General features: G+C 42.3%; 1 protein-coding gene across 3 annotated transcripts in view; it reads left to right on the top strand.

Moving 5' to 3' along the window:
* SHISA6 (shisa family member 6) overlaps positions 1 to 24,768 on the top strand; it is a 267,514-nt gene that overhangs the window by 154,066 nt on the left and 88,680 nt on the right. The window lies entirely within an intron of this gene.

A 24,768-nucleotide genomic window follows, 5' to 3' on the forward strand; every position in this document is an offset into this window, starting at 1 on the left:
GCACCTTCAGGAATCAGAGCTCATGGTCCCCAAGGATGTCATGGCCTAGAGAGTTGGGTTTAGGTTTTTATACCTGTCAGGGTGAAGTGCTGATGGTGGAAATGGGAATGTGCCTAAGATATGCCTACACAACATGAAATGAAGAGCTCAAATCAGCTCTGAAGAAAGATATTTGTTGATTTCTCTCATGCCCAGAAATGGGTGATAACTTGGGTGCTCCCCAGCTCCAGAAGCTCCAGGACATGTTAGGAGAGCAGTAGGGCATTTGGCTCAGGACTCTTTATAAGCAGTCTCTGGTGACACAGAGCCAGTAAGTAGCCATGTGGCATGAAGAGGGTGCAGGAAAGGGTTTCAGTGGTAACTCATGATTTGGTAATTGGCAGCTGCCCAGACAATGGTTTGAAGGCTCCTGCTTGGAGAGGACTTGCCGGAGTCTGGCCAGCCTTCAAGAAGCAGCATAGATGAGAGTAGCACATCCTCAGAGCTTTGGTACTCACCATGTTCTGTCCTAAAAGGATCTGCTAATGACTCCCTCCTTAATTACTTCCTCTTGAACAAAAAGTGAGAGACTCAACTCCCAATCAAGCATATAAAATGCCTCCATGTATAGGTAACTGACTAGTCAGTTTAGCAGATGGAGACTTCAACCTATTCCAGTATCAAAGCCAGCTGCAGGATTAATTTCTCCTTGAGCAGCAGATCAATGTCACAGGACAAACAGAAGTGCTGGGAGCCTCACACCCGCCTTATCTCTTTCACCTGCTACCTGGCCCAGATTAAGAGAGGAACAGTTAAAAATAGTCCCATTGCAAAAGCTGTGCGAGACCACCTGGCTTCAGTGCAGAGTAGGTTCACACCTCTCAGTGTCATCTGCTCACCCCAGTTACCTTGCTGGCCTCCCACACCCAGCACAGCACTGGCTCCCTCATGCTGATGTGAAGCACACTGAATAATTGATGATCTAGTTTGCTGACTGAACTGAAAAATGGGTTTTTTGGGTCAACCCAAAATGAAATGTTTGTCTTTTTTTTTTTCCTTCTACCTTCCCCCCCAACCCAAGATCTGAAAAAGAAACCCACAGACACGTGCATTTAAGAGTGAATTAAAAATTTTGTTCTGAAGTTTAGTTAAAGCTCTTTCCTGTGTCCTCTTGGGTCAAAACAGACAGAGAAGGAACAAGGGGAGAATAACAAGAGATAAGAAATAAACAGGTTATGTCCCTGAAACCTGCCGTTCCATGCTTGGCTACCCACAGACTGGGCTTATGCTATGTGACCTTATCAGCTATGCAGCGTCCTAGAAAACTGTGAAGCAAAAGTGAGCTACAACAGCATCCTGCATGTTGGCTTAAAGATCCTTGCAAAGTCTTGTGACAGTGACCTTACCTGCTGTGGTGAACATGGTCTCATTAGCCAGGAGATGAAAGAAGATATATTTAAAAAAAAATAAAGAAAGAATGTAGAAAAAAACCAGCAAAACTGCAAGGGTCCACCAGAAAGGGACAGACAGCAGGAACTTTGGGATATCTCCAGGGTTGCTGAGAGCACAGCAGACCAACCTGTGCTGAGGAAAAACTCTGTTCACCTTCCTGATTTACTGTTAAAGTCAGAGTATTTCCAAAGATAAGGAAAAAAGAGATGTCTTGAAGGTGACACCCTGTGTCACACCTGCAGGGATAAGGAGGAAGAAGCAGTATGTCAAGGATCCTTCATATCTCTATATAGGATGTCATGCATCAGCAAGTAGCTACATGAATGGTCCCAGCAAAATGCAGAACTCCCACCTCTCCTGGTCCACAGAGGAACTCAGTGTCACCACTCTGGTGGCAGGTCTGTGCGCTGTGTGCTGGTCCCAGCTCGCTATGACTGGGCTGCTGCTGCTGAGAAATGGGGGAAGCAAGAGGGGCAGATAATAGGAAATGTGGATTCCTGTTGAAAAGCTGAAAATGAGAGACTTTTGTTTGAAAGCTATTGTCTGGACAAAAAATTAAATATCCCTTTTTTGTCAGAAAATTGAAATTGGCAATAAGAAAACATTTTAAAGAGGAAAGTATGTCATCGCTATTCATAATCCCACCTTGCTTCTTTGCTTACACACAGTTTGACAAAGGCCAGAGAAGTGAGTTCCAGTCTTCCTGCAGGATGCTGAGATCAGGGTCTGCTGTTCTGTCTCTTCAGTCACCATGACCAACTAAGATATGATGATTGAGACCATTTAACATGCCATTACCTGCCCATTCACTGCTTTGTTCAGTTCCCTCTGTATTTCCAGGATCAAAGGAAGTACAAGAGGCTGCTTGTAGGTAAGGCAGGACTTCTTGTTCCCTCCAGGCTGTCATTGACAGACAGCACTAACTGTGATGGAGGTCATGGTGGTCCATCTCTCTCGTCTGACTCTGCAAAGGACCCATACACATCCAGTTTCCCTCAAGGATTTTTCAAGCAATGAAAGCTTATTACTTGCTTCTGAGAAGAATGTTTGAAAATGTGCTTGTCTCTCCCTGAGACAACACAAACTCTAAGTTCAAGTCAGATGTGAACTTAGAATTAAAGGCGATAAAATAAAATAAACCACAATATTTTACAACCAGTACAAAAAGATTTGCAAAAGAGAGTATGCTGTTATCCGTATTACTTTACTGAGGCTCCTGCAGAGTTCAGTACTGCACAAATCTATCATGAAAAACCTGCTTGATTTTAGACTCAAAGTTTCCTGCTGCAGAAGAACCTGGGATTATTGACCTCTGAATCATGCTATAACGGCATAAATATTGACAATCATTGAGGTAAACATCAAGGTTTATTGACCAAGGTGCAGTAGCTATCCAGGTTTACAGAACTAGAAGGAACAGCAAATCATGTTTCATGAGACAGGCTGTCAATACAGACTTCTATCACCTACCCTGGCTGGAAATGTCTGCCCTGAGATTTCATGTGGAGAGAGCTCATCCCCACTCCTGGATAGGACACTACCAGGTGGAGCTGCCCTGGCCCCAGCTGAGCCCATGCCCCCCTCACTGACTCATGACAGCACTTGCAGATGATGCATTTTTATTAGGATAGCCAAGATAAAAGACTTTCCAAGGAAATTATTCTGTGGACAATTTCCATACAAACCACCTAACGCAGGGTAACAGAGTGCAGAAAAGACTCAGGAATGAAAAAGGAAAAGTCATGCACATTCAAACTCCTGCACATGTGCACACTATGATTAAAATGGCAGTTAAGAAAACCTGAGTGACATTTGTTAGTCCAGCAGCCTACATTCCATTACATACATATGCTTTTCAAATATGGTGTGTGCCCATTCATATACCTATTTATACACTACTTTGGGAACCTTATGTAAGCTCCACTTCACACTTTGCTTGTGCATACACATAGGAAAGATTTCTGGGTCATAATCTGTTATCTTTCGGAGCACAAGCCAACTCCCAATAACTGATGCAGTTCAAAAAGAACATTTTCCCCAGGCACTTTTTGGATAATTATCCACCATGGGGTTCCTCATCTGTTATCGGCCCCTGTTCAAGCAAGAAGCCAAGTGGAGGGAGTCCTGTTGTGATCAGGTCTGGTGATTTTAGTTATTGTGGGTCCTACATGATTACCTTTCCTGAGCCCTTGCTCTTCTGAGGAGACTAAATAGATGTTCCCACTTGTCATCATGCCTCTTTGCAGTCAGTCCTGACTCAGGCTTTTCCTATTCTAAGAGGGGGACTTAGCTCAGACCATGCCTCAAAGCCTCCTGCATCCCTCATCCATTCAGATGCATTTCCTGCATACCAAAATACCTGTCTTCTAAGAATTTCTTGTTTCACTGGCAATTTTTCCTTTCTATGGAGGTGGGACTGAACTCAAATGTGAGGAGATACAGCAAACAAGATCTCTTATTTTGCACAGCAGTTTTACCTCTGTCACCCAATATTGGAGCTACCTGAACACATGCATAACTATATGAGATTCATAGTGGTGGAAACTCACACAATGTCAGATATTTCATTTTCACCCACAGACTCTGATGATGGACTAGTCACTATGGAAACCCTCCCAGCCTCCTTCCTTCACCTTCTATTACAGATTGTCACTATCTGTTTGCCACTGGTGGCAGACATCCTATGCAGAGATATTCAAGAATATGGCCTAGGAGCTCTGGGGCTGCTAAAGGAATTAAATAGAGGACACTTCCTGAGGCAGCTCCACTATCTTACTGATACCCATAGCACACATCCATCCTCATTTCAAGAGAAAAACCTCTCCTGGATTAATGCAAATTCAGGAAGGGCAATGAATATTCAACAACCTCCAAAAAGGAAAGAGGGAAACACAATGAAATTTCAGGCTCAATATTAAGCAATAACTCCCATTAATTAAAATTAGACTTCAAGGATTTGAACAGAGATCATAGTCAGCAGTAGTTAGATGGAACCGAGTGAAAATTTAGCATGTCTTATTCCTAGCACTCCAATTCTCTCTGAGCTGTGTAATATTCTGACTCTATGCTGTCCAGAGTAGTAGTCTGAATTTGAAATATATTATGAGACTCATATAGGAAGTGGCAGAAACAGTCTCTTTATTGCTAAAACATATCTTGGCAGATAAACTGCTTTGTTGCAGTGAAATAGGCCCCAGAATTACTTGATTATTAGTTTTTAGAATGTTTTGCATTTAGTTTTGTTCATTGTCCACATTCTTATTTTTCTATTAAGATGCCATAGCCTAATTTTGCAAATGACTGGACTTTTCACAAAATTCAGTGGTCCTAATCTAGGGAGACAGCATAAAGGCTCTCTCTTAAAAGTAGGGTTTGGCTCAGGAAAGTGCTGGCTTGTATTTAAGCACACGCTTAAGTACCAGGCTGAAAAAGGACCCCAAAAGGAAGAAACTAACAAATCTTCATTAGCATTAAGTCAAATGGGCTTGAGCCACAGTGTTCATTCCTGCTGGGTCTGAACATCAGAACATATTGGACTCAAAGGCAATCTCAGCTTCAGGACTTCTCATATACATTATTATTATTGTTATTGCTAGTGCTATTGATATGGCTATTAATGTTAACATTAACATTAAAATTATATTTATCTCCTTTGTTATACCTTCCCCACATGAATTGTTATTATTATTCCCCACACTTGTTATTAAGTCTGATATGAAATCTTTCTATTACCAATTATGTAATGTCTAGGACAGATCCTGTAGTGAGGACAGATTCAGACCTCTTCTGTTGAAATTTCTCCTTCTGTTAATATTAATAGATTTTTAGAAAATAGGAATTCTGTGTCACAGTAGAACATGCCTTTCCTAACTACGTTGGTGACTGCATACAGAAGTTGCTTTGTCCTTTAGTCATCCCAGAAGTCTGGAGGTCCATTTTGTCATTGCAGTTGTTCAGTTCATAGAAAGTAATAATATATTCATTGTTTCCTTGTTCTTGCTGTAATTTTTTTTGGACGTTCACGTTTGCCCTGCAGCTACCATGAAGTATAGCTCTAAGTTCACTGCAAGGACCCAGTAGGATATGTCCTTGAACTGAAAGGATTTAAGCAAAACACATCAAGACAGTTCAATGGATACCTATCTCATAATTTTGAGATGGCAAGTTATGGGCCAGTACATTCCTTACTCCCATGGACCATGTAATGCAATGTAAGTGAAACACAGGTTGTGCATTAAAACGTCCATTAAACTGGACACACCTTGAAGGAAGCAGACATCAGATCTCATCTTCCTCCAACATAATCTTAAACTTGACCTGTTAGGTCTGTGATCCCACCTCAGTGCTGGCTGACAACCATTGAGGACAGATGACAGCTGAACATGCCATAGAGTAAGAGAAGAATTCATTAGTCAGGTGATCTTGCTTGGATATTTCTTTTTTTCTTAAATGTTACCAAACTAAGTCTCAAATATGGAATTAATATGGTGACCTGGTGCTGAATTTACATTTACTTCCATCAGAATAGTCACGGTTAACTCCAGCTCAGCCATGCGGCACATATGATACCATTAGTACATGGCCAAATCCTATTGCATTGTAGCTTCTGTGCAAACAAAGTGCAAAATACCTGGCTCATGATGTTTGACCTTGTCCCACTCTTGAATTTGAAAATCCATCTAACACCACTGTTTTGACAAGTTAGTTATAACAGATTAATTAGCATTTTAGGGGTAATGCAGGCTCCCTCTCTTGCAGTGAAAGGTTCTGACTTCCTCCTCAGTGAATTAATTCTTCTATTCTCAGGTTTGGACTTATTCTGTGGAATGAACCCATATCTCTTCAGGGGTGTCCATTAAACATACACGGCTCCTCCTTGAAGAATTGCTATTCCTCTGGTGAGCAATACTCAAATGTTGCAGGTCTGCTTAATCAGTTTGTGGTCCCCCCAGGGGCCACACATTTCCAGTGACAGAAAGCTCTATGTTTAAGTGTTCTTATTCGGAGGAATCAAGTAACCTACCCAATAATAACTGCAGCGAAAGACCCTGCTGTCACAGATTGCTAAAAGATGCACGTCCATCCCCTGAACTTGTCTGCTGCAACTCCCACTCACAGACTGCAAAGGCAAAGCATCTTGAAAGCTTTTGTGAGCTGGTTAAGATCAAAGAAATTTGGTTGCATAAATCATAATATTTCAGGAATACTAAAATACTAAACTGGAATAAAAGGCAGGCAGCACTGCAAATGGAGGGAAAATGTAAATGAAGAACATTGAACAATGTCCCCTAATGGATCCATCTCAAGTTCACCGACCTCAGTCGCCGCACAGGCTGGCAAGGACTGTCCTCACTTTTGACACAAATGACAAGCAGTGAAGGTGCAGTGCTAGAGCTGAGCTGAGATGGATCCCTGCTTACTAAGTTAACAGGTGGGCTAGCAGACTGCTGTTTAGCCCCTGCTAAGACTGAACTATGCATTATCACACTGGATGTTCTTGTGGAGAAGGTGATCCTGTTGCACAGAGCCCATGGGGCTGACTCATTGTTTAGCACATTAACTGTTGTTCCAAATCCCCAAAACTGCTTATTGTAACATGAAAGAAATATATACAGCCCCTGATTCAAGGTAGAGCTGTAAACCAGCCCAGGCTGGAGTGGTTAGTGCTGTGTTGGGTCTGGTAACCTCTAAAAGCTGCTCGAGATGACCTCTGCTTCCTCCTGCCAACCAGGTAATAGTGTTTGCTCGGGCTGGAGACTGACTGACTAGAAGGTGGATTTGCAGGTTGTAGGGCTTCTTGATGCGAAACAAGTTGAACATGGCTCAGAATTGTGCCCTTGCAGTAAAGAAAGCCAATGGCATCCTGGACTGCATTAGGCAGAGTGCTGCCAGCAAGTTGAGGGAGGTGATCCTCCCACTCTGCTCAGCACGGGTGATAAATCTCTGTAGTGCTGGATCCAGTGATGGACTCAGTAGAGAATAGTCAGATATCCTGGATCGAGTCCAGAGCAATGCAACGAAGATGATTAAGGGACTGGAGAGGCTGAAAGACCTGGGGGTGTTCATCCTGAAGAAGAGAAGCCTCAAGGGTTTCTTATCAATATGTATCCGTGCCCAATGGGAGGGTGTAAAAGAAGACCTAGCCAGACTATTTCTCTGTCATCCAGTGACAGGACAAAAGGAAACGGGCACAAACTGAAATACAGGAAATTCCACTTAAAACAAGAAAATACTTTTCTTAGTGTGAGTGTGATCAAACACTGCTACAGGTTACCCAAAGAGGTTGTGGAGTCTCCATCCTTGGAGATATGGAAAACCCACCTGGTCGTGGTCCTGGACAACCTGCTCCAGCTGATCTTGCTTTGAGAAGGGGGTTGGGACTGAAAGGTCTCTAGAGGTGGCTCCAGCCTCAGCAATTCTGTGATTCTGTGGTTCTATGATGCTTCTAGCATTGTTATTTAGACTACTGTTTTGTGGGACAGTGGCTGACATTAAAGGTTCTCATCATAGCTAAAGCTTTGTGCTTCCAGCAGGATAAACCTAACCCCTGGACGAATGGCCTGGCCCAATGGAAAACAGCTTCCCATTAAATCCTCAGTGCTTGGCTTCATAGGTCTTTGGAAAGGGTACAAATTCACCAGTATGGTCTGTGTTCTGCATCCATTTCTGACCATAGCAGATAGCAACAGTGTCATTTATACAAGACTCAAAAACAAATAATTAACCCAAGAGGTCTCTTAGTTTGGTATTTCAAGTAGATAATAGAGAAATCATGGAGCTGAGCAGAAGGTTACAAGCAAAAAATCCTGTATTATTAATCCCAGATACAGCACCGATGATTTACCTGTCACATCACTTCATATTACCATTTTGAATACTTCTTCAATGCTAAAAATGCTGCAAGCAAAGCCAAGTCATTAACTTGTACATAATAAAAGACCCCACAGTTTTGCAAAATCAGTGTTCTGCTTAAGAAATGAGACTGCTTTATATTACGTCTATCCATAAAGGGACCAAAAGAATTATACTGAGCATGAGGACACTGGTGGTAGGTATTAGCTGAAACCATGGAGCAAGGATTTCTGCTATAAACTAGCCCCTCTGGAACCAGTTTGCCTAATCATGTATGAAATAAGTTTATCCCTTATTCCCTTCAGAACCAGGCTTTCTCTGTACATTTCTATGAGACCCAGTCAGACTAGACTCTGTCCTTCTCTGAAATGGTCCAGAAATACTTCTGTGTTGGGACAAAACCAAGAGCTTCAGGATGGAGAACCTGGTGGAGGAGTTGCTGGTAACAGCCAGGGCTCCTGTTGTATCTAGGAGATGTGGTTAAACTTCAGCAAGCAGCTGGTAAGCAAAACCATCTTAAATGCTTCCAACAACACAGCCTGACCAGCAGCTTTCCTGCCAGGTTGGAGCAGCTGTTCTTGAACCTACAGGGTTGAACCTCCATCTTTTCTGCAGAAGGTGAATACCCTCACCACAAGGCTTGAACAATGGTCTCTGCTCAAGTCTCAGCTCTCTTCTTCCCTCTGATTTTTGACTAGAAATTCCATCTAAGTGCCAAGACATGTTTCCCAATTAAGAATGTGTTGACACTGGTACATTCCCACAAGAAGCATTAGTTTGAAGACATCTATGTTTTTTGAGGAAAAGCTGTTTCTGGGAAGGCTCACTTCCCTGCTGTGATCCTGCACTGTTCTGTGAGCCATCTGGGTGACATTTCCTCCCACGTGCTGGGCCAGCACCAGTTCTTTCCTCCAGTTACTTATACCTCCATACATGGTCCCTGCACCCATCTCTGGCCTGAAGGTGCTTTGCACCTCTGCAAGATGCTGCAAGTGATTGTGCTCCCTTGTCAGAGCATGCAGCAAGGCATAATGTGGTGTGTGGCCTGTCCCTGATGGATCAGGACTTTTATTTAATTTGTCTTCCACAGTTTCACTGCTAACTACCTCCATACAAAGATTCGTTAATAGGGCAACACATGATTTGCACACATTAGGGAAATGAGAACAGAATTGCTATCCGTCCATTACATTTGCATATGCTGCGAGATCATTTCACATTCAATTCAAATTCTTACTGAGAACGTGTATGGGTCTGCAGAAATGAAAATACTTCCCGTTTCCTTTCCACAAGGATGACTTTTTGAACTCAAACCTTCCTAGAGCAAATATTAAGGTTGTTACAATAAGACACCCTAGCAGAGCTGTCTGAATGGGATAAGAGTATCTGGGAAGTGGAGATCATCTTTTGTCGCTGGTAGAAGAACAGAAAGCAGTTAAAAATTGCTGAACTTAAAAAAAACCCCAACAGAACAGGAAAACAAAACACCTCTTGCAGTGTCCAAATTGCCCATTGAGAGGTTGCACCCTGCTTGAGTCTTGAGGGATCTTGCCAGCAAAAGCTTCACAAATTCATTGACCCCATGAGCACTTTTCACGAGACCACACTCCTCAGGAGCACGGTCAGTGAAGAAAAATCCCACTCCAATTCCACCAGAAAGAAAAAGTGAGAACCAAGAATGAGCCAGTCTGGCTTCAGAGGGACAGGCTGAAAGATTCAAACATGTTTAAGATAATAACACCTAAAGAAGATGAGAAGAAATGACACTTCTGCTCTGAACACACACTGCACAGGGAGGGCTGCAGCAAGTTATATTTATCCACGGTGTGCCGCAACACTGTTGATTCAAACAGACATGTTCCATGTGTTCAAACATGTTAAGGCTGATTCAAGACTAATTTGTTCAGGATGATCTGGAGAACCATCTTTAGGACTTGGCAAGGTGCAGCATGGTCCAGTCTCTTGATGTAGTGCAGGCCTTAAGACTATGCAGGTTTTTCTGTCCTGTGATTGCAGGCAAATCTCAGCATGCTTTTGTCAAAGTTTGGGCACCCAAGCTAAGAGCCTAAGCTCCCCCTGTTCAGTGAATCCTTCATAGAGACAGAGGCATTGCCAGATGGCCATTCACCCTGCCTAACCCTGCCAATGTACACACCAACCTTCCCAGGGAATTTTATAATCATAATTTTTTAGTCAATACTGTCGTTTTGAGGATATATTTCCTGCTATTTAAATGTCAAGCAATAGTTTTCAGATAGCTGGTTTCTGCATGAGTCATGTTCTTTCCCACTTCTTCAGGGATGCAGAGGCAGGTTACACCAGGACTCGAAAAAGCGCTACCGGATGCTCTGTCCAAATGTGCAAGGTGATTATGATTTGGGAGAGAAAGAAAAAGGCAAAAGCTCTTGCAGCTCACAGGATCTATGAGTCTCCCTCAGGGAGCATCAGAAGACACCAGACTGTTGGGTTTTGGATTTGAAGTTAGGCAGTCCCTTCCGGTGCAATTAATGTAGCCGAGAGATAGGTAATGAACCACTAACAGTAAGACTCAAAGGGAAGTCCTTTGTGTTTTGAGCTCAGGAAGGAACATGTCCTTGCTCAAGCAGTAACAAGTTACAAGGGAAGATTCACTGCTGTGCCAACTGGATACCATGAATACTCAGACTTTCTGTGGTGGGAGACGAGGGCAATACTACCAGGACAGCTTCTCTGTCTTTCAAGGATGAAAGCAATACAATTGGTTTCTACAAGCTGTAAAATTAATTATTTTGCCTATGTCTGACAGGCATTTTCCATGAGCTAGGAAGGCTTTTGACATCTTCAAGAACCAAGGCCAAAATCTGAGTTACCAAAGGACAATTCTCCATCCCAAAAGCAATCCTTTAAAAGAAAGGAATTTGACCAGGCACTCAGGCCCTGAAGGGCTGCGGGAGTAGGACAGGGCTTTTTTCTGCAGGGTCATGTGTATGATGTGGTCTAGCTCGAGGTGATTTGGTAGTCTGAGCGTTAGTGTGGGACTCCCACATGCTGTGCAGGGATGTCTGTTCTGCCTTGGTTTGCTGGCTGTAAAAGGGAGCGGTAAAAAACAGTTTTTAGTGTCATGGACAGAAAGGGCTTTCAATACAGTGCTGACTGGCCCTTTATATCTATAAAAGATATTTTTCCATTTCTCTAGCATCATTTAAACCAATGATTCAGTGTGTTCCTCCCTACTAAACCCACACAGACAGTACTACTGGCTTATTATCCGCCTCAAGAAATTGTTTTTGACTGACATTGATTCATGTTTGACAGAATTGTCACCTACAGTACTGTTCATCGAGTTATTTTCTCTAGATATTAGTGATGGACTTGATCTCATTTGTCATCAATTAACAAGGCCCCAGAGTTAAATGCAGTGGACTGTTATTCCCTAAAGTCTTGTCTTTGTATTTCATAACTGGTTCTCACCCTGCTGTTCCCACCTGAGCTCATAGCCAGTGAATCCAGCATTAAGCCTTTCCTTTCCACTGTTTTGGGGTTCATTTCTCCCTTCTCTTCAGTAACAGGTCCCCCCTTTCTTACATCCAGGTTATTTGAAGTGGATCTTTGGGCTGCACAAAGGGTGGCTTTTTCATTTTCACAGAAGTGCAACACACCAAAATAACCCCTGTAATCCATATTAAGAATGTTTAGTCTTAGTCAATCATATTTTATTTTTTAAATGCAGATTTCAATGAAATTAACTTTTTGCAGTGGAAAATAGTTCATACTAGAACATCCACCAGTTTAGCAGGACAAATCTGTTTCCTCAGCTTTGGTTTTGGCCACTAACCTTCTTCTTCAAAGCCATGATCAAGGAAACCTGAGACTTTGCTCTTGCTGCTTCTGGCTTATTTCAGTACCTGTGCAAATCAGGAGGAGACTACCAAAGCAGCTCCATCATACCAGTTATAAATTAGTGAGTGCAGAAGCAGGCCAAGTACTATACTGGACTCTCTTTGGAAGGGGTCAGAGAAGAGCAAAGACACTGGGAGGTGGAACAGATCATAGACTGACACTGGATGAGTAAATTTATACAGTTTAGCCAAACAAGCTCTTAAAGCCCTGTCTAGGGAATCATGAACAACAGCCACTGCACAACTCCCTACATCATGCAAGGAGCTCTCCCTCCTGGAGTCCTGGAAACTGCAGGAACACGGTGGCTGCTCCTCAGGTGCACCATGTCCCAAAGGAGCCAGGACCATCAGGAGGAAGACATGCCCTTCCCCATCCACATCAGCTCATGAGGTAAGTTGTACTAGCCTGCTTGTACTTTCCCGAGTTCCTTATGGGACAATGCTGTGCTGCACCCCCCTATCTCCTCCCACCATCATCTAGGGCTATGAAGGCATATGACTGATGGAGAGGGAAGGGGCTTATGCAGAGGGGAAAAATTGGAGGGTGATGTTATTGGGACTGCAAAGAATGAGGACAAGAAAAAAATCAAAATTCTCCATTTCCCTCCCTAGTCTCATACACATCTACCTTTTTACTCTCTCATCCTTGTTTTTCTAACAGAGCAAACAACCTAGGAGATGTCATTTCCCAGAGACTGGCAGGTCCTTTATCTCCCAAGGCATTTTGTATCTGCAGAACCACAGGAACCTTTGGTCAGGCATCAGCCCACTACTGAGTATGTAGGAACAAAGGTCTTTAAGTCAGTAATTTGAAGAGACAGAGGTGTGGTAGGGCAAAAGTGGAGCCTCTTCCTTTGGGGGAAGATAGTTACTGGGTTTAGAGCCCTGGCTCATCAGCTCACACCTCTCAGATTAGCAGGTAACATTACTGTTAGGGATAGCAGGCATGTCTGCTTTCTGGAGGGGCATGTAGAGGCTTTAACAAAAAGGCTATTGATATGGAAATTTGCAGACATGATTCAAGAGTCCTCATAGGAGCCACAGCTACAGCAACCTTCATGAGGAAAAAATTGTGCCTTTGGTCTTGATGGTCATGGTGATGGGATGGGAATCACAGCAGGGGAAGAGGTGTCTTTGTACACTACCAGCACACATTTGAATGAGCTGAAGGAGTTCATCTGAACATTAGAGAACTGAGCCAGATGTTCAGTCACATAAGTAGCCGTTTTCTTCAACCTTTCAAGGTCCAGCGCAAATCTGAATGCAAGTTAAATTGATTATGTAATCCAAAATGACTGAAGGTTCTGTTCTATGAACATGGCTGTATAATAAATTGTAGTTGGTTTTGTCTGAAGGCACAAAGATCATGTAAATAGAATGTTTGATCTAAGATTTAACTCTCATACAGATTATGATGCTCAGGATAAAAAATAAAATTGCTTGACTTGAAGTGCCAGTGCATTGTGTGCTTGGCTGCTATCAACTTGAGCACAGTGGAGGAACAAGAAAATTTTGACAGGGACGATCCCACAGAAGTTAGTAGCTATCCAAGTTACCTTCCCACTAACTACTTTATGAACTCTCAGTCTTGCTCTGTTGGAACTACAGTCCAAGCATAAGGATTAAGAAAGATTTTAACTAAACTTTTTGAGATTGAAGTTTAACATGGTTTCCTTCTGTTGTCCTTTTTTTTTGGTATGGCAGAGAATTACCCAGGTATATGTACTGGTGACATGTTAAAATTGGGTAACTTGCCACTGAATAAATAGTTTGAGGATATCCTTTCAAGGCTATCTTAAGATGAGGTTATCTTATAAAATTTATCTTAAGTCTTTTGGTATCCTCTCCACTTGAACTAGCTACCTGGCATATGAGTGTACCCTTTCATATCTCTTAATAAAATCCTCAGAGTGCACACCCCTCTCTGCCAGTAGCCTTACTGTGTACCAGCGATTATTGAGGGGACTCATAGCAACTTTGCCATGATCCAGTTAAAAAATGGGACATACTGCAATGACTAATGCTAGTTTCTTGATTAATCTTGTTATCGCTGAAGGGTTTGTGGAAGGGTTTCTATATTTCAGATAGAAAGAGTTTAAGATTTCTTGAAAACAATATAGTGGTTTATCCTACCAAGAAGACATTAATATGTATGCTGCTGGGATTCTGCTGTTAATATGGTTTATATACTGAAATAGCTAAGAATAAGAAAAATACAACAGATTTATTCTCTTACATAAGCTTCAAAAGCTGTCCAAGCTAACTTTAACTTTATGGAAAACTTTGTATGTTTGGAAAGTGTGACCACATCTCCCAAGAGAAAGTCCAGTCTTTTTCAGATCAAACAGATAAAGGACATGCTGCCACTTAGCTCAGGAAGTAATGACAGATGAAAAGAAAGTGCCTGCAGACATTTATTTGAACTGTTGAATTAAATTTCTTTGGTTGTACCTATGACAATATTTTTCCTTCGATTTCCAGGTGTTCTTGTCACCTGCCTTTTATTAGGTGAAGTTACAGGAAGCTAGTTTTAAGACTTTGTTTTTGAGTATTGGCACAGAAAACTAGACAACAAAAGTTCCGGTGTTTGGAAAGGCATAAAAATGCATTGCTGAACAATACTTACAAAAACTTGGTTCATGTGCAATTTTGAAGTGGTATCTCAGGAGTTGTGTGCAAACAACCACAGTGAAATAGCACAGCTCTTCCTCTGAATTTAAACCAACCAACCAACCGTGAAGTAAGTGAAAATTGTGAATATTAGAGTTGAATAATTTCTTGATTTGAGAAAATTGGCCTTTGTTCCACAAAGAAATCAGGGATTCAGACAGCGCTGAATATACTGAATATAAAGCCAGCACACACATATCAGGTGAACTGAGATGAGATGACAGATCTAATAAATTGTTTCTTTAATAGCTAAGACCAGGCAGATAGAGAAAAAACAGCTCATCTCAGGAGAGCAATATGACCAATAAAGCCCAGAGGTCCTCCATCCCTGAAGGCTTTCAAGACAAGGCTAGAACAAAGTTTACCTGATGTAGCTACAGCTGCCCAGTAATTGACAGTGACCAGGATCTGACTGATCACAACTGAACTTTAGGAATTTGCTTAATGTGTCCAAATTCCCAGACTAGTTTCAGTCAGGAGCCAAGGTGTCTTCTGCAGTCAGCAGATAAAAATGGGACCTTTCCAAGTATAATTCCTCTTATCTAAGATCAGAATTGGCACCTAGAGGGGGTTGTAGAGAGAACATAGACTCCTGGTTTTTAGATAGCTAATACTTGGTGATATGTATCCCTTCTGAGTCTCACCCTAGTTGCACAGTATTTATTGAAGGAATGTGCTGAGAGAAGAATTTTGTTTGGGTTTTACTCTACCTTCTCATATTGGGAGCTCAGCAGACTCCTTTGCAATGTCCCAGCTGCTTGTGATAGGAGGTTAATCTTTTAATGAGATTTTAGAAGACTTTATTGCTAGTTTTATGTAAGGAGACCAGAATCCCAGTGTCAGGAGCTTAATAATAAGGTTTGTCGGTCTGGGGAATTCCACAGATCTGGAGCAAAAATTACAAGAGAATTTACTCATACATTAGTCTGTCTAATAGTCAGGAGTTTATTCTTTTGTACAGTCAGTGAAGAAAAAGAAGCTCCTCTATTTGGCAATTCAGATCTCAAATGGAGCCTATTTTCTGTTGCTTCAGCAATTCTTATAGTGTATTAAGCCTTGAGCTCCATCTTATAACAGAGACATTGGAAGCAAAACCAATCTACAGATTTTTTCCTTTATACTATTATGATATGGAACAAATGAGTTCCATATAACAATAAAACTTATGTTTATTAAATACTGTTAATCATCTGTAAGCCCCATAGTAGCTAATGCTACATGTGGAATGAAGTTTTAGGCTTGGATATATGATTACCTGGAAGTCGTATTATCTGCTAACTGTAACTAATGGGTAACTTGTAAAGATCTCAAGAATATAAATTCTTCATGAAGTATCCTCAGTTTTCTCTGATTGTTTTTCATTGAGGCTTATATTTTTTAAGTGGGAACTGTATGAAAAGCATATTCCTTCTCCAGCTTCAGAGATTTGAAAGCTGCTAACAACACACAGTTCTTTTCACAGAAGAAATTTCTGTTTTATTGGAAGTCCATTTCTATAGGTATAAGCAAGGAAGCTCACATCAGAGGGACTGCAAGGAAAATGAGAAGGTTTATTTCAATTTTTCTTAATTATTATGCATTTAAATCAGTCATTGTATTAAAACTCCTGACTCTTCTCTGTCAGATGGAGCTGAGTAAGAGCCAAGGATGGTTTCATTAGGAAGACAGGACTAAGTGGCAATGACACTTCTCAACCCAGTAGGTTCTCAACTGACTAAATAGAAAGCAGCTGCTGAATTGTTTGTTTAAACTCCAGGTTGGTAGTCTCCTATTGCACTTCCTATGCTTTCTAAGAATGACTGTCTGAAAAAGAGAACTTGACTAGCAGCAAAGCTGGCTTTCTGGGCACCTGAAGATGAGAAGCTAGTAGGGATGCAACCATTACAGCAGTCTGCCCTCCATCTACACAGTACCTCACTCTGTTCAGTGATTCCAGCTCTTTATGTGGAGCACTGCCACCCACCCTTCTGTGCTGCCATGATTTTGCAGCATACTTTAATTTTGGCCTGAACTGAAATGTGATTATTCCCAATTAATTGTTTGTTGTGATTCCAGCCTTCTTTGCTGATTTTCTGCCTATGTTTCTGGCCTCTCTGGATCCTTTAATAGTATTTCTCCTCCTCTCTCATGTTTGGATTACCTCTCCATGCAGCTCCTCTGTGAATTTAATTAATGGGTGATTGCAGTGGTATGGGAAATAATAGATACGTTGTGACATAACATATTCTATCCTGCATACACACAGTTTTATCCATTACTGTCCCTCCCTGTCCTTCCTTTGCAGCCCTTGATCCATTATTCAGAGCTTGAAACATTGCCCATTAATTTTTCTGTGGCAGATTTTTGAGATGTTACCTTAAATGCCCTCACTAGCTAACTCTGGGCGGTTCCTCATGCAGCACCTTGGCTCTCCAAGCATGGTGGGTCTGGCTCCCACATCCTCACATCCTTGCTCTACAGGGCAAGACATCCAAAACTCAGGCTCTGCAAAACATTCAGCGCCTAGACTGAGTTTTGGATCTAGCACCTAAATCACCTTTCGAAACAGGAAACTTAACTGCTGGTAATTTTGGAAGGTTCCTCTTCCGATTACATATATTAAGATTTCAACAGCTGGGAGAAGTATCTCCGTAATTTCTGAACACCAAGCTGGAAAGACCAGGATCGCCTTTTAAATATTCTTCTTTAGCAGAAGCATAGTGAACACCCCCAACAAATTCCCACTTCTTGGGTTCCCTGTGACTTCTTTTCTTTTTCTTCCCACCTGCCCCCACCCACTTCTTTTTGCTTTCCAGGAGATTATAACAGAGGTTGACAAAGCGCTAATCTTTCTGAGGATTATGCACAAGGAATCTCTATTGATTTCCTTTTTTCTTTTACAGAAATAATAAAAGTCTGCATTGCAGGGTTTTGGGAGCTGCTGGGGATGATAAGGCACTTTTTTCTAACATTAACTTTAAGGTTTTTGCTTGCATATAATATTGATTTATTAGAGAATCTACCAATAATAGACTTAGTAGAGAACATGTTACATTTATATAACAGAAAATCCTCATTAGTATATATAATAGCTGAGACATAATAACGCAGGCAAAGGAATGTTATTTTTATTATTTTTATATAGTGCTGTAAGTTTATACAGTGTTATACAAACTGCATGTAGTCCCTCAGATAATTACTGTACAGTGTGGTGTGTGTTGTGCCTATCCTATTGGGCAAGTATTGGATTTCTATCAAGTAGACATAATTCTATAGTAATGACATTTTTTCCATTGCATTTTCATGAGATTTGCATCAGTTTGAAAGGAAAATCTACCTCACCACCAGTCATTACTATGGCTGAACAGGAGAGGTTGAAGGGTTGTATCTGGAAGAAAGAGATTATTCTCACAAGCGTTAGGCAAAGGTGTCTCACATTGCATTGGTAAGAGACGTGAACTCATGATACTCAAAATGTTAAAGAACAATATGAAACAACACTGTGAAGGCTATGGCTTCAGACAATTTTTTTATCAGTGTACCTATAGTTTCACATATTGATGTTGCAGCTGATAAAGGACTCAGGTGGATACCACCATCCTGTGCCTCAGAGCCCAAACCTGAAACATTTGCTCAGAAATGGCAAATGGAGGAGAGATGCTTGACAAAGCATCAGAGTGTTTCTGGAGACCAGGTGGGGAAAGAGAACATGTGGGGACTTTGATCACCCAGCATAGCCTCGACTGTGCAGGTTGGAAGGGGTCTCCAGCCAGTGCTGTTCACTGGAAACAAAAATGCATTCAGCAAAATGGAGAAGGGCATTTCCACAAGAAAGCTGTGTTTGAAGTGTGTCATGGCATCTTGTCAGGCTCGCTGGGAGAGGCAGCATGCTGCAGTCTCTGAAAGGAGGCTGAAGATGCCTGTGAGCTTGGGTCTTTCTAAATTCAGGACAAGTGGGGAGGGAAGGATGTTCCCCTGTTGGTGGGTGCAGCATGGGTGATTACATCTAGTAAATCCCAACCATGAGTGCTAAGGCTTGGGAGGCACGTCATAATGCTGTGTACAAGCAAAACAAATACCCAACGTCCCAGAGAGGGGCATGGCCAGGAGAGGGTACTTTGACCTCTCAGATGCCTACAGAAGAGGCCTCTGCATGGTATTGTATGTCCTTTCATTCCCTTGACAGAAGGCTTTGCAACAGGTAAACCCTCCTTTCAGTTGCCTCCCCTCAAGGCACAGACAGGACCTGGTGCCTGCTGTCAGAGATTTGTCAAGAGTAAAGAGCAAAGATTGAGATTACTACCGCCAACTCCTGTTAATCCAGCTCCTCAGACATCCCTGTACTGCCTGTTATTTATTTATTTATGTTTATCCAAAATAAACTGAGTGTTCCTGCATGTACTCCAAGGAAGATCTTTAAAACCAGCCAGATCACCAGCCCTCTCTTCCCTCCTTGTCACCTAGCTTTCCCCAACAAAATCTGGACAAGAGACAGTGAAATACGCTTAATTCTTACACTCCTGCCCTTTCTTCTCAGAGCTAGCACAGGAACTGGGGCTTTCTGAAAGCTTTGGAGTGTAACAATTTCAGGTCATTTCCCTCCTGGGAGGCACACACTCAAAGTAAGGGCTTGGACTGGAAAGTGCCCTGTCACTAAAGGGTAGATTACTTGCCTGCCTGTTGCAGAAGGATCCCTTCCACTGCTTTCACCAGTGTGTGCAGTGCAGGATGGGAACAACTCATACATGGTACGCTGGAGGTAATGACAGCACTGCCAGTTGGGACTACCAATTGCCAGATTGCTAGAGGGGCTCACAATGTTTTGATGTTACTTCAGAAGAATGTGGGAGTTGATAGACAACCATCTCAGCTTCTGTTGGGGAATTCTAGTATCAAGGTGCTCAAGAACTGCAGGACCTTGGTTTCGAAGGGCTGGTGGGTTTTTAAGGTCCTTCTGTAAAGGCAGCATCTGTAAAAAAAGTCATGGTAGTATTTAGTACAGTGACCAATCTGCCCATCCTGGATGGGAGGAGAGTTAAAATGCAGCCAGTAACTGTAGGCCTCTTTCAAGACTATAACTGACAGGATGATGCTTCATGTCCACAGATCATCTGATCTGGTTCTGAAGACCATAGGACATTGGGGGGTGTAAAGTTGGGTGCTTGATATCTCTCTCCCTAACATACCAGATGTCAGATCTGTAGCTGCAAGGTTTACCACTCCATAATGCTTTTATTTCTCCACTTCTCATTTTAATTAGAAGATTCTCAGTCTGTGGAAGAAAACACCTTGTCATTTGGAAGCTGAGAAAGTCCTGACTGCTTAGAGCTCTTGGGGATGCTTAACGTCACTGGGCAGCACCAGCAATTTTGTCAGCTTTCCATCAGATGTTTCTTTGTAGCAGAATCTAAACCATATAATTCAAATGAATTATTTGGAATGCCTGTATCATGTCTTTTACTCCAATAATAGATTATTTCTCTAGGATGACCATAGTTAGAGAAATAAGGGTGAAAGCTCACACTGCTAATCCCACTTCAGATGTTATCATTCTCTTTTAACTTGTCATTAATTAAGTTTCTTTCCTATCAGTAGCTCCAGAGGCTGAGTCCAACCAGCTGAAAGTCACATTTACCATAGTGAATGGTGTGGTTTTGGAATTCAACATTAGTTTTCAAGGGAACGTTCCCAACTATTTCAACAGGACAATAGTTAGCAGATTATTGTGAGAGATTTGCTGCTTACTGCTAGAACTACTCACCACTTTCAAGACTAATAAGTAATTGTGATAGCTATCAATACGGTTATGAGGCAGTCACAATGTTAACTCCAGGAGAAATTGTCCATCCAAAGAGCTTCTGAAGCAATTAACCTTGACTTTGTGGAATATATAAGAAAATTATTCCTATTGGGGCATTATTAGAACTATTTACAACCACAGCGAAATTTGGATACCCCTTTGAACTGAGCTCATTCCCAAAAATTTATCATGTACTTAAATAAATAGATCCCATTTATCTGAAACTCTTGAATTCAAATGAATACAAAATGCAATCAGTACATAAAAGTTCTTCTTCGTGGAGATTCAGCAGAGAGACATAATTTGTCTCGTAATTTTCACACACAGTTTTGTGGTATGAGTCCTAGAAACACAGCTACCCACTGCATTTATATCTTTAGCAACTGTCACGACTGCTTTATGGCCCTTCCACTGTATGGAATAAATGTCCATACTGACTTTATATCACCTACCCAGAGGTCAAAGAATTTCATTGAGAAATAAGCTAAGAAATGAGACAATATCCCACATATGAAAAGAAATACTGGCTTAATCTCAAGGAGCTTTGGCCACCTACACAAGCCAAGGATCTTTCCAGTAGACAGGATCCAGGGCTTCACCCAACTCCCAACTTCTGCTATGATCAGGAGACGGGCACCTCCAGAAGGTGATATATCACATTCTAAGGCTTTCTCTGCTGTCCTCTGGAGATGCCTTTCTTTCTCCTTGTGTGGTGGGAGGAACCCAGATAACTATCTTAAGATGATTAACTTTTAGGTGACTAAAGACAGTGTGATGAAGCCCACACTATATTCAACAGATATGTCAATGCACGCACACTTTTTTCACAAGATGACTGGTTTAGGAAGACCCAAGAACAAGAAGCATACTGTGGGAAAATCAGTTTCTGATGGTGCAGATCATGCCTCACATTGGGCTCAACTCAAAGCTGCAGTGTTATTCCATGTTTTCTCAATGCATAAAGAGGTGGGAATATACCTAAGGATAAAATCTGCATATTAAGGAAGGACATGAAATTAAGTTACATCTTCAGATTATGGTACCTATTACAGTCTATCTTAGAAAAAGATGTTTGTTGGAACAAATTATTTCGCATTCTGGTATATAGATACAATAAAATAACATAATTGCACACTCATCCCTAATACGGTAGATAATGGATATACCCTACTCACCTTTGCTATTATTAAAACTTCAGTTGTACAGTTCATACTGGGAGTCCCTGAGTGCTTACTGCCATTGGAATCAGCAAGAGTGTTCTAGATAGGACTTGCCAACATGAATACAAGAATTGCGCGTTCTAGACATAAATAAGTGAAACTCAGGCTTCTGGATGTATTTGTTTACCTGGGACCTAGTCTGTTATTCTGACACTGCACTGGATTTCTAGAACACTTTGAAGATAAAAGCAGTCTGAGGAAAAATCTTAAAAAAGGATAGCAGGGAGGGGAAAGAAAAAACACCTTATCACCCCTTGCAGGTCCCATTTTGTCAGTCTTTCCGTAGATAAATCAAAAAGAGAAACAAGATGCCAGCATATGTCTTGGTTGTATTATCTTAAGATGGATTTATATCAAATACACAAATAAATTTAATTTTTTAATTCAACTACACAGATGGTTGCATAATGTTATTGACATTTAAAGAGACTCAGAATTTTCTGTTCATTAAAAATGTTAGGGAAACCATTCTCCCATTTAATATCCCTTTAACAGACTGATTTATTTTTCTAATGTATTCTATTAACAAACATCACGACATCAGCATTTTTCATCCAAGTCAAAGCTTGGATGGGTGAAATTTTCCAGATAATTGATGTACCATTTAAAAGTCATTATGAAGAATAGGACAAAGTGCAAGGAACAGTGGAAGGCTAAAAGTATTCTGGAGCCATTCTGTAGATGTAGCCAGAGGCACTAGGGGGTTTACTCTTGTCTGATGCTTCTTTACCACTCCTATCACTTGGTTGATGCTCATCTCACCCAAAATCTAAATTGTCCTTTGGAGACAAGGCTCATCCTTCATTCACTGAATAGGGAGTCAATGTTCCCACTGTAAGATGGGCTGCTTATGGAAGTGTCTGGGTCCTTAGCTGATCCTTAAATGACATGGGAAGACCCCAGGGCTTTATGTCCTAGACCAATAATTTCATCAACTTGACTAACCAGAGTGAAGGAATAAGACACTCACAAATGCTCCTCACAACTCACAGTGAATTTCTAGTGTCTCAGCAAACAGTTTAGCAGCATGTACACACAGACTACCCTTCTGCTCACATCTCAAGGAACTTCTAAACTTTTAGTGTAGTGCTGTCAGACTTTCACTTGCTGTATGGCACCCACATCTCTGCACATGTTTCAAGCTTGTACTGAAGGAACACATTGAAGTAGCTATTACTTTGTGTTCTCGTTACCTAAAATGCATCATCCCTCTAGCAGTCACCAGCCAGATTTGTTGGTTTTGAACATGAGCCAGCAGTGTGCCCAGGTGGCCAAGAAGGCCAATGGCATCCTGGCTTGTATCAGAAATAGCGTGGCCAGCAGGGACAGGGAAGGGATCTGACCCCTGTGCTCGGCACTGGTGAGGCTGCCCCTCGATGAGTGGGTTCAGTTTTGGGCCCCTCACTCCAAAAAGGCCATTGAATGACTCGAGCGTGTCCAGAGAAGGGCAACGGAGCTGGTGCAGGGTCTGGAGCACAGCTCTGATGGGGAGCGGCTGAGGGAACTGGGGGGGTTTAGTGTGGAGAAGAGGAGGCTGAGGGGAGACCTCATGGCCCTCTACAACTCCCTGAAAGGAGGATGCAGAGAGGGGGGATGAGTCTCTTGAACCAAGGAACAAGCAACAGGACAAGAGGGAATGGCCTCAAGCTGCACCAGGGCAGGGTCAGACTAGATATTGGGAAGTATTTCTTTGCAGAAGGGGTGTTGGGCGTTGGAATGGGCTGCCCAGGGAGGTGGTGGAGTCCCCATCCCTGGAGGGGTTTAAGAGTCAGGTTGACCCAGCACTGAGGGATCAGCGCTGAGGTGTAGTTGAGAACAGTCAGTGTGAGGTTCGTGGTTGAACTAGATGATCTTCAAGGTCTTTTCCAGCCGAGATGATTCTGTGATTCTGTTTTGCATGGCAAGATATTGGTAGGAGTGGTCTACAGGGATGACTTCTGTGAGAACCTGCTAAAAGATTCCCCTGTGTCCAATAAAGCCAATGCCAGTCGGCTCCAAGATGGACCTGCTGCTGGCCAAGGCCAAGCCCATCAGTGATGGTGGAAGCACCTCTGGGATAACATATTTAAGAAGGAGGGAAAAACCTGCACAACACCAGCATCAGTCAGAAGATAGGAGTGAGAATATGTGAGAGAAACAACTCTTCGTACACCAAAGTCGGTGAAGAAAGAAGGGAGGGATCTGCTCCAGGCACTGGAACAGAGATTGCCCTGCAGTCCGTGGTGCTGACCATGGTGAAGCAGGTTGTCCCCTGCAGTCCATGGACGTTAATGGTGAAGCTGATACCCACCTGCAGCCATGTGGAGGACCCTGCATCCACCTGAAGGAGACTGACCTTGTGGGATGCCAGCATTGGATCAGGCTCCTGGCGGGACCTGTGGAACTGTGGAGGGAGAGGACCTCACTCTGGAGCAGGTTTGCTGGCAGGACTTGTGACCTTGTGGGGGAACCATGCTGGAGCAGCCTGTTCCTAAAGGACTGCACCCCATGGAAAGGACCCCATGCTGGAGCAGTTCATAAAGATCTGCAGCCCATGGGAGGGACCCCACACTGGAGCAGGGAAAGAGTGTGAAGAGTCCTCCCCCTGAGGAAGAAGGATCAGCAGAAACAATGAGTGATGAACTGACTGCAACCCCCATCTCCTGCCCCCCTGTGCCACTGAAAGGGAGGAGGTAGAGAAATCAGGATCAAAGTTAAGCCCAGGAAGAAGAGAGGGATGGGGTAAAGGTGTTTTCTAAAATTTCGTTTTATTTTTCATTATCCTACTCTGATTTGATTTGGAATAAATTAAATTAATTTTTCCCCAAGCCAAGTCTGTTTTGCCCATGATGGTAACTGATGAATAATCTCTCCCTCTCCTTATCTCTACTCATGAGCCTTTTGTTATATTTTCTCTCCCCTGTTCAGGTGAGGAGGGGAGTGATAGAGCAGCTTTGGT

Source organism: Strix aluco, chromosome 21 (assembly GCF_031877795.1).
Source record: "Strix aluco isolate bStrAlu1 chromosome 21, bStrAlu1.hap1, whole genome shotgun sequence".
Taxonomy (NCBI): Eukaryota; Metazoa; Chordata; class Aves; order Strigiformes; family Strigidae; genus Strix; species Strix aluco.